Source organism: Triticum urartu, chromosome 3A, assembly GCF_056163025.1.
Source record: "Triticum urartu cultivar PI428250 chromosome 3A, HENAU_Tu73, whole genome shotgun sequence".
NCBI lineage: Eukaryota > Viridiplantae > Streptophyta > Magnoliopsida > Poales > Poaceae > Triticum > Triticum urartu.
The window spans coordinates 32,382,643-32,393,650 of NC_141875.1; positions in this window are offsets into that span (position 1 = coordinate 32,382,643).

The following is an 11,008-nucleotide window of genomic DNA, read 5'->3' on the forward strand; positions in this document are numbered from 1 at the left end:
GGTTGTAGTCCGTAGGCAATCAACTCCATATACAACAATCATACCATAGGCTAGCTTCTAGGGTTTAGCCTCCTTGATCTCGTGGTAGATCTACTCTTGTACTACCCATATCATCAATATTAATCAAGCAGGACGTATGGTTTTACCTCCATCAAGAGGGCCCGAACCTGGGTAAAACATCGTGTTCCCTGCCTCCTGTTACCATCCGGCCTAGACGCACAGTTCGGGACCCACTACCCGAGATCCGCCGGTTTTGACACCGACATTGGTGCTTTCATTGAGAGTTCCTCTGTGTCGTCGCCTTTAGGCCCGATGGTTCCTTTGATCATCAACAACAATGCGGTCCAGGGTGAGACTTTGCTCCCCGGACAGATCTTCGTCTTCGGCGGCTTCGCTCTGCGGGCCAATTCGCTCGGCCACCTGGAGCAGATCGAAAGCTACGCCCCTGGCCATCGAGTCAGGTTTGGAAGCTTAAACTACACGGCTGACATCCGCGGAGACTTGATCTTCGACGGGCTCGAGCCACGGCCAAGCGCGCCGCACTATCTCGAGGGGCATGATCGAGCTCTGCCCCCGGACAGTGTCCTGGAGGCCGCACACGCATCGGTTCTGACCCCTAACTCGGAGCCTATTGCGCCAATCGAGGATGAGCGGTTGGACGTCACCTCGGGGGCTGCGATCCCGAAAGCGATCGAGCCGAACGCTAGCCCCGCACTCTGCACGACCTGTGACTCCGAGGATCCGGACTCCTCCCCGGACTACGAACCCCCCGCGCCCCTGCCAATCGAATCCGATTGGGCGCCGATAATGGAGTTCACCACCGCAGACATCTTTCAGCATTCGCCTTTTGGCGACATCCTGAATTCTCTTAAGTCTCTCTCTTTATCAAGAGAGCCCTGGCCGGACTATGGTCAGCGAAGGTGGGATACGGACGATGAGGAAATTCAAAGCCCACCCACCACCCACTTTGTAGCCACTGTCGACGATCTAACCGACATGCTTGACTTCAGCTCCGAAGACATCGACGGCATGGACGACGATGTAGGAGACGAACAGGAACCAGCACCTGTAGGGCGCTGGAAGGCCACCTCGTCATATGACATATATATGGTGGATACTCCAAAAGATGGAGATGGCGATGGAACAGTGGGGGATGACGCCCCCAAGAAACAGCCAAAGCGCCGGCGTCAGCGGCGCCGCTCTAAATCCCGCCAAAGCAAAAACGGTGATTCCGGCACGGGAGATAATACTACCCCGGATAGTGCCGAAGAACACCCACCTCAGCAAGATTCGGCACAGGAAGATGGAAAAGCCAGCCCTCATGAGAGAGCGGCAGACCGAGAGGTCGAGGATGATAACTATACGCCTCCCTCCGAAGACGAGGCAAGCCTCGATGACGATGAATTTGTCATACCATCAGACCCCGCCGAACAAGAGCGTTTTAAACGCAGGCTTTTAGCCACAACAAGCATCCTCAAGAAAAAGCAGCAACAGCTTAGAGCTGCCCAAGATTTGCTAGCTGACAGATGGACTGAAGTCCTTGCAGCCGAAGAGTATGAACTCGAACGCCCCTCCAAGAGTTACCCGAAGCGCAGGCCGCTACCCCGATCAGAGGAGGAAGCACCTACATCACCAGTGCATGACATGGCAGACCGGCCACCTCGCGGCCGCGACAGAGAGGCCTCTCGGCCCTCCACCCAAGCCATGCCCCGACGCCGCTCAACTAAGGCACGGGAAAATGCGCCCGACCTGCGAGACATACTGGAGGATAAGGCAAGACAAACAAGATCGATCTACGGATCGCGCAGGCGCCCTACGACATGTGACAATGATCTTCACGCCGGATACAACAAATCCGGCCGGGCCGAAGACAACAGACATAGCTCTTCCGAGCTGCGTCGTGATATAGCGCAGTACAGAGGTGCCGCACACCCGCTATGCTTCACGAATGAAGTAATGGATCATAAAATCCTAGAGGGTTTCAAACCCATAAACATCGAATCATACGATGGCACAACAGATCCGGCGGTATGGATCAAGGATTATCTCCTTCACATCCACATGGCGCGCGGCGATGATCTACACGCCATCAAATACCTCCCGCTCAAACTTAAAGGACCGGCCCGGCATTGGCTTAACAGCTTGCCAGCAGACTCAATCGGTTCTTGGGAGGACCTGGAAGCCGCATTCCTCGACAACTTCCAGGGCACTTACGTGCGACCGCCGGATGCCGACGACTTAAGCCACATAATTCAGCAGCCAGAGGAATCGGCCAGACAATTCTGGACACGGTTCCTAACAAAGAAAAACCAGATAGTCGACTGTCCGGACGCAGAGGCCCTGGCAGCCTTCAAGCATAACATCCGCGACGAGTGGCTTGCCCGGCACCTGGGACAGGAAAAGCCGAAATCCATGGCAGCCCTCACGACACTCATGACCCGCTTTTGCGTGGGAGAAGACAGCTGGCTAGCTCGCAGTAACAAGTTATCAAAGAACCCTGGTAATTCGGATACCAAGGACAAAAGTGGCAGGACACGTTGGAATAAGCAAAAACGCCGCATTAACAGCGACAGCAATAAAGACACGGTAGTCAATGCCGGATTCAAAGGCTATAAATCCGGTCAGCGGAAAAAGCCATTCAAAAAGAATACTCAGGGCCCGTCCATTTTGGACCGAATACTCGATCGCTTGTGCCAGATACATGGAACCCCCGAAAGGCCAGCCAATCACACTAACAGGGATTGTTGGGTGTTCAAGCAGGCAGGTAAGTTAAGGGCCGAAAACAGAGACAAGGGGCTGCACAGGGACGACGAGGAGCCCAAGCCGCCGAACAACAATGGAAAGAAGGGCTTTCCCCCACAAGTGCGGACGGTGAACATGATATACGCAACTCACTTTCCCAAGCGGGAGCGGAAGCGTGCGCTACGGGACGTATACGCGATAGAGCCAGTCGCCCCAAAGTTCAACCCATGGTCCTCCTGCCCGATCACTTTTGATCGAAGGGACCATCCCACTAGCATCCGTCATGGCGGCTTCGCCGCATTGGTTCTAGACCCAATCATCGACGGATTTCATCTCACAAGAGTCCTCATGGACGGCGGCAGTAGCCTGAACCTGCTTTATCAGGATACAATGCGGAAAATGGGCATAGATCCCTCAAGGATTAAGCCCACAAGAACGACCTTTAAAGGCGTTATACCAGGTGTAGAAGCCAACTGTACAGGCTCAGTAACACTTGACGTGGTCTTCGGATCCCCGGACAATTTCCGAAGCGAAGAGTTAATCTTTGATATAGTCCCGCTTCACAGTGGCTATCACGCCCTGCTCGAACGAACCGCATTCGCAAAGTTCAAGGCGGTGCCGCACTACGCATATCTCAAGCTCAAGATGCCAGGCCCTCGAGGAGTAATTACGGTCAACGGAAACACTGAACGCTCCCTCCGTACGGAGGAGCATACGGCGGCTCTCGCAGCGGAGGTACAAAGTAGCCTTCTCAGGTAATTCTCCAGTCCGGCCATTAAAAAGCCAGACACTGCCAAGCGCGCCCGGAGTAACCCACAGTAGGACCGCCCGGCACACTCTGAGCAAGCGTAGCAATGCGGCCCCAACCCCAGCTTCCGCGACATAGTGAAACCAGTACCTCGCGTACATAACTACGCCCTTGAAATACCATGGGCACAGGGGAAGGGGCACAATAACGGCACGCCCAAAATACGGCTTAAAACGTACTAGGGGCTGCCGGATTCTTTTTTTTTTTAATTTTTCTTACTTTCAAGACTCCATACTTCGGACGACCTGTTCGGCAATTCGGCTGCCGCACAAACGATGCAAGATCCAGCGAGGCAGACAAGCCATGCCGCATTATGGAACTCCCAGGTGGTCTCCGTTATGAGCGGTATACCTGTTTTAAATACAATTCCACGGCCTGCCCCTGGTCAGGACATACTGAATAGTCCAATATCTTTTGCTTACCGCACTATTTGTATCGTTCGGCTTTGATAAATAGCCTCTCTATAAACAATGCTTAGCTTCTTGTCTATTTTTTGCATTATCTTCTTTTCACATTTATGTTTATTAAATGACATGATTGCACCCGTACACCATGGTACGGCAAACAAGCCAGGGGCTTCAGTACCCCTCATAATGGTGTGAGAAGTTCGTACACTTTCACAAGTGCGGCACCCCGAACTTATAGCACTATATGCATCGGCTCCGAATCATGATTTGGGTCAATAGTTGGGTTTGCCTGGCTCCTATGTTTTGGTGCCTTACGTTCCGCTCTATCGGCTAAGGTAGCACTAGGAGAACCACTGCGATTGTGCCCCGGTTCAGCTGTGTTAAGCACCTCAGTGGAGAAAGCTAAAACTGACTGTCATGATGAGGCGAGAGACCGGTCGCTGTTCGAGAGGTTTTTCGAGTCCCTAAAGACTTATGCCGCTTCGAGCGAGGAGCTGGCTTTGTCCGGCCAAGGCGTGGATAGCGCCCCGAACTCGGTCTTCCGAACTAGGGGCTTAGTTGAAATTTAAAATTATAGAGTTCTATGGCTAAGTGAGAGTGTTCAAGCATTATAGTCCGATTGCCTGGTTCGTTGTGCTGAGCGCCTCCCTCGAAGGACCCAACTATGGGAAAAAGAGCGCTCAGGTTTATCCCGAACACCCCAGCACTAGTGGCATGGGGGCAGAAGCCGACGAGTGGCCATCTCTCAATTTTTTGATAAACGGCCGCACAGAAAGTAATATTTTAAATTCAATAAGCATTGCTTAGCGCATATGAACAAGTTTTCAGCGCACAGGATAAACACGAGCGAGTTCATTCAAAAATCACATCCTTGGTACATTCATCCGCCACAAGGCGGGCACCTGCAAGAACATCCTTGTAGTAGTTCTCGGGCTTGCGATGCTCCTTCCTCGGCGGCGGCCCGTCCTTCACAAGCTTCTCACCGTCCAGTTTACCCCAGTGCACCTTTGCACGGGCAAGGGCCCGACGGGCACCTTCGATGCAGACGGAGCGCTTGATGACCTCAAGCCTCGGACAGGCCTCCACCAGCCGCCGCACCAGCCAGAAATAGCTCCCAGGAAGGGCCTCTCCAGGCCACAGCTGAACTATGAAGCCCTTCATGGCCTGTTCGGCCGCCTCGTGGAGCTCGACCAGCTGCTTCAGCTGGTCGCTCAAAGGCACAGGGTGTCCGGCCTCAGAATACTGAGACCAGAACACCTTCTCCGTCGAGCTGCCCTCTTCAGCTCGGTAGAATGCGGCGGCGTCGGATACGCTGCGGGGAAGATCTGCGAATGCCCCTGGAGAGCTCCGGATTCGGGTAAGTAACAAGTAGTTTACTTTTATATTTCTGCTTTGCATGAAGAATGCCTTACCCGCTGCTATCTTCCTCATCTCCTCCAACTCTTGGAGGGCTTTTGGGCTTCGGCCTTGGCAGACTTGGCAGTCTCAAGGGCCGTCGCGAGCTCGGATGCTTGCGCCTTTGACTCAAGCTCCAAACTCTCATGTTTTTTCATGAGAGCCTGAAGCTCTTGCTGCACCTCGCCGACCTGAGCCCCAAGTCTGTCTCGCTCAATGCGCTCCACGGCCGTTTTCTTTTCAGCCTCAGACAGCGCCTGCTTAAGGGTCGCCACCTCAGTCGTGGCCCCTACAATAAGCAGTACAATCCTGTTACTCTTTTTGCAATCAAGCCTTTTATAGGCACTTTTTCTGTAAGGTATTTCTTACCTTCTTTCTCCTTGAGCTGCCGCTTGGCAAGGCCGAGCTCTTGCTCGGTCCGCTCGAGGTCCTCCTTCAGGACACCCACCTCCGCAGTTAGTGCGGCGGTGGATAGCAGTGAAGCCTGCATACGCATATTGACTCTTTTTGTTAGACTCCTGCGAAATTTAATAGATCCTCTATTCGGCTTTTCTTTCCGAACGCCAAACAGAGCATCAGGGGCTACTGTCTATGCGGTAATATTTTTACATATTTTTACTTACCTCGAAGCCTGTTAGAAGGCTAGCGCAAGCTTCAGTCAGTCCGCTCTTGGCGGACTGAACCTTCTGGATCACCGTACTCATAATAGTACGGTGCCCCTCGTCGATGGAGGCACCGTCAAGCACCTCCAGCAGATTGTCCGGCACCTCCGGTTGGACGAAAGCCGCCGGCTCAGAAGGCTTGCTCCTCTTGGAAGGAGTTCGCCTACCGCGGTCCGGAACTGTGGAAGATTTCGGCGCGGTGTCCGGCACAAAGCCGGACTTGGAGCCCTGGGGGGCCTTATCCCCTTCACTCCTGGAGTCCGGGAGGTTGCCTTGCGGCTCCTCCGGGACCACCTCCTCCTGCCCCGGAGCTTGTCACGACGCCACTTTGGCATCGTCTGCAGTGCAGGGGGAGGCAGTGGGCGGAACTGAGTTCACGTCCGATGAGTCCAGGGAGCCGCCCGACGATTCGTTGAACTCGGCCTGGGGCGGGCTGCATAATTACGTTCGACATTAGGGAAAGCTATGCAACAAAGGAACATCATGAGTTACTCTGATGTCCGAACTTACGATTTCGTCGGATGCTTGGCCCTGTTTGGCCACTCCTCTTCGCCCTCTTCGGCGTTGGGGGAGTAGTCCGGCGGAGGGGTCTTCCTTTTCCTAGACCCCTCGACCTCCCCCGTTGGGGCGGCCTTCCTCTTCTCTCCTCCCTCCGCTGGGGGGGAGAGTTTTCTTCTTCCTCCTCCTCGTTTTCACGGGAAGAGGGCGTCTCGGACTCGTCGGATGACGAGTCCGACACCACCACGTTACGGGCACTCTTTCGAGTCCCCGTGGTCCTCTTCTTCTTGGCCTTCTTCTCCGGCACCACATAAGGCGCCGGAACCAGCAGCTTCACTAGTAGAGCTGGGGCTGGGTCTTCGGGCAGCGGAGCCGGACAGTTAATCGGTCCGGATATCGCCCGCCAAGCCTGTCAAAGGTAAGGGAGTTTAGATCCCGCATAGAGTCAAACTATGAAGAAAGCTTAACATCCTATAAAAGGTGAAGATAGCTTACCTCGCTAGCGTGACGCTGCGAGCTGTATCCGCGGTCCTCGGAAGCGGATGCGGGAGCCTTGGCGCCCTTGAATAGCACCTTCCAAGCATCTTCGTACGTCGTGTCAAAGAGCCTGCTAAGGGTTTGGTGCTGCGCCGGGTCGAACTCCCACAGATTAAAATCCCGTTGTTGGCACGGGAGGATCCGGCGAACGAGCATAACCTGGATTACATTAACAAGCCGGATTGGCTTGTTCACCAGGGACTGGATGCATGTTTGCAGTCCGGTCACCTCTTTCTCGTCACCCCACGACAGGCCCGTCTCTTTCCAGGACATAAGCCGCGTGGGGGGTCCAGATCAGAACTCGGGGGCTGCGGTCCATTTCGAATCGCGTGGCTCGGTGATGTAAAACCACCCGGATTGCCACCCCTTTAGGGTCTCCACAAAAGAGCCCTCGAACCATAGGACGTTGACCATCTTGCCCGCCATGGCGCCTCCGCACTCCGCCTGGCTGCCGCGCACCACCTTGGGCTTGACGTTGAAGGTCTTGAGCCAGAGGCCGAAATGAGGGCGGACGCGGAGGAAAGCCTCACACACGACGATAAACGCCGAGATGTTGAGGATGAAGTTCGGGGCCAGATCGTGGAAATCCGGGCCGTAGTAGAACATGAGCCCCCGGACAAATGGGTGGAGTGTAAAACCCAGTCCACGGAGGAAGTGGGGAAGAAATACTACCCTCTCATGGGGCCTTGGGGTGGGGAGAAGCTGCCCCTTTTCGGGAAGCCGGTGCGCGATGTCCTTAGACAGGTATCCGGCCTTCCTTAGCTTCTTGACTTGGCCCTCCGTAGCGGAGGAGACCATCCACTTGCCTCCCGCTCCGGACATTGCTGGAGAAGGTTGAGGTGGGAAGTGCGGGCTTGGGCGCTAGAGCTCGAGTGCGCAGGAGATGGATAGGCAAAGGAGGAAGAAGGCGTAGGTAAAAAGGTGGATCGTTATCCCCTTATATGGGCGGATGCGGTTGTGCGTCCCCACCAGCATAGTAAAACTCGCTTGCCTCCCAAGCGACGTGATAAATGGCGCGGTTGGGTTACCCACGTCCGTATTGATGAGAATCCCGTAAAGGGGGTACACGATCTCTGCTTTGACAAGACGTGCCAAGGAAACCGCCTCACAAAACATGCTGAGGTGGAAAAGTAAAAACGATTCGAGTAAAGGACTTGGCCGTAGTGTGATGACGCACTGCGGAATACGTCAGCAGATTTGATTTGTGTTTATATCATTCTCTCTATGGCAATATGTGGGAGCTTATTTTGCAGAGCCGGACACTACTCTTGGTGTTTACAATCTTCTATGAAGGACTTGGAGGAGGAACCCGCCTTGCAATGCCGAAGACAATTTGCGCGCCGGACTCGTCGTCATTGAAGCCTGGTTCAGGGGCTACTGAGGGAGTCCTGGATTAGGGGGTGTTCGGGTAGCCGGACTATACCTTCAGCCGGACTCCTGGACTATGAAGATACAAGATTGAAGACTTCGTCCCGTGTCCGGATGGGACTTTCCTTGGCGTGGAAGGCAAGCTTGGTGATGCGGATATTCAAGATCTCCTACCATTGTAACCGACTCTATGTAACCCTAACCCTATCTGGTGTCTATATAAACCGGAGGGTTGTAGTCCGTAGGCAATCAACTCCATATACAACAATCATACCATAGGCTAGCTTCTAGGGTTTAGCCTCCTTGATCTCGTGGTAGATCTACTCTTGTACTACCCATATCATCAATATTAATCAAGCAGGACGTAGGGTTTTACCTCCATCAAGAGGGCCCGAACCTGGGTAAAACATCGTGTTCCCTGCCTCCTGTTACCATCCGGCCTAGACGCATAGTTCGGGACCCACTACCCGAGATCCGCCGGTTTTGACACCGACACCAACCATAGCATTAAGATATATTGGTCCCTCTTCAATCCCGTATGCATCAATTTCTATGCTAGGTAGAAGCTTCTGTCACTCTTGCCCTCCAATACATAGTCCTATCAACATACAACTAACCCTATTGTGTGATCCACGCGCGCGCTCATATGATGGGCACCAAAGGACAACAACATAACCACAAGCAAATTAAATCAATCATAGCAATTCATCAACCACCGATAGGACAACAAAAATCTACTCAGACATCATAGGATGGCAACACATCATTGGATAATAATATGAAGCATAAAGCACCATGTTCAAGTAGAGGGTACAGTGGGTTGCGGGAGAGTGGACCGCTGTAGATAGAGGGGGGGAGGTGATGGAGATGTTGGTGAAGATGGCGGAGGTGTTGGTGGAGATCGCGGTGATGATGATGATGGCCACGGCGGCGTTCCGGCACCACCGGAGGAGAGGGGAGAGGGGGGCCCTTCTTCCTCTTCTTCCTTAACCTCCTTCCTAGATGGGAGAAGGGTTTCCCCTCTGGTCCTTGGCCTCTATGGCATGGGAGGTGTTGGGGATATCACTACTGGGCGTAAACCGGCCTATCTGGGCCGGGTTAACTTCGTTAGTAGTTAAGTATGTTAAAGCCCAAGAAGGCAGATGAGGGCTCAAGGCCCATAGTCGGTTCAAGGCCTGTAGCCGTAAACCGGCGTTGGTATTTAACTTGTATTGTAAGTTAGGAATAAGTAGAGACCAAAGCGGACACATCTATGAGCCGGTATTGGGATCTGTGAACCGACGGGCGTCACCCGTGTATATAAGGGGACGACCCGGCGGCGCTTCAAGGACAACAGACAGCAACTCGAGACATAGGCGAAGCTTGTTTGCTCCCTAGTCATCGAAACCCCATCAATTCCATCACAACTAGACGTAGGCTTTTACCTTCATCGAAGGGGCCGAACTAGTATAAACTCTCTTGCGTCCCTGTGTCCACTTTAACCCCTTCAAGCTAACCCGTCGCGATGGCTCCACGACTAAGTCCTTTTTCTAGGACATCTGCCGTGACAAAACCACGATAGTTGGCGCCCACCGTGGGGCTATCGCACGATGGTTTCAAGTTCTTGGAGGGCCGCTTTGAAGGACTCGAGGGCTACGCCGTAGGCCGGATGACTAAGAGTCGTCGCGGCAAGCTTTACATCGACGATGCAGGCTGGGGCCCCGAGGCCGGCTTAGTTGAGTACAGGTACCGGGTCCCCTTTGGTGGCATACACGTTTTCATCGGCAAGATCGGAGAACCGGGCCCTGAGCCGGATATCTGCACCGACCTCGTCGAAACGGCTCAGCGTGCGCGATCTGCCCGGGTTAAACCGGCCATGAAGCTTGCCTTCGAGGGAGTCATCCATGGAGGAGGTCATGAGGATGGATCGGGATCTGGCGGCGAGACTGTCATTTACTCCAGCGATGAGTCATCAACCGGAGAAACCGAATCTCTATATCAGCTACAAGATGGCTGGATTGGGGGCTGTTCCGACGGCGACAGTATTCGGACCCCTCTGATCTGCCCAACCGAGTTGGAATATTCATGGCCAGCACACAAGCAACACTTCATTCTTCGACCGCTGCGGCAACAACCTCCAGTTCAGCAGCGGCGACGGCTGCCGGGGCAAGAGGCCCTGTGCGCCCGCCGGCTCAAGTTCTATCAGAGCTATTTGATGCATTGGCTGTGCTTATGGCGGAAGCTAATCCAGCGGATCAGGACATCCACAACGCGGAGATTGCAAAGGTAAGGGAGCAGATCACCCAGGCCAAGGCGGACTTGGCAGCTGAGGATACCAGGATGGCCACAGAGCGGGCCGCTCTAGACGCAGAAGCCTACAGGCTCATGTTGGACCAGAACGCGTCGCATGAAGTCATGAGGAGGAAATACCAATCCCGTTTGCCTCCGGTTTTCGAGGCCAGAGAACTTTTCAACACCCCGGGAGCAGGAACCAGTAATCCGCAGGAGGGAAACCGGGCGGAAGCTCCTGGGACCGGTGCACCGGTTCAGCCTCGTCGGATGGATCCGCCTCGTCAAAACACCGTTATACCTCAGGCTGTTTCAACACCTCC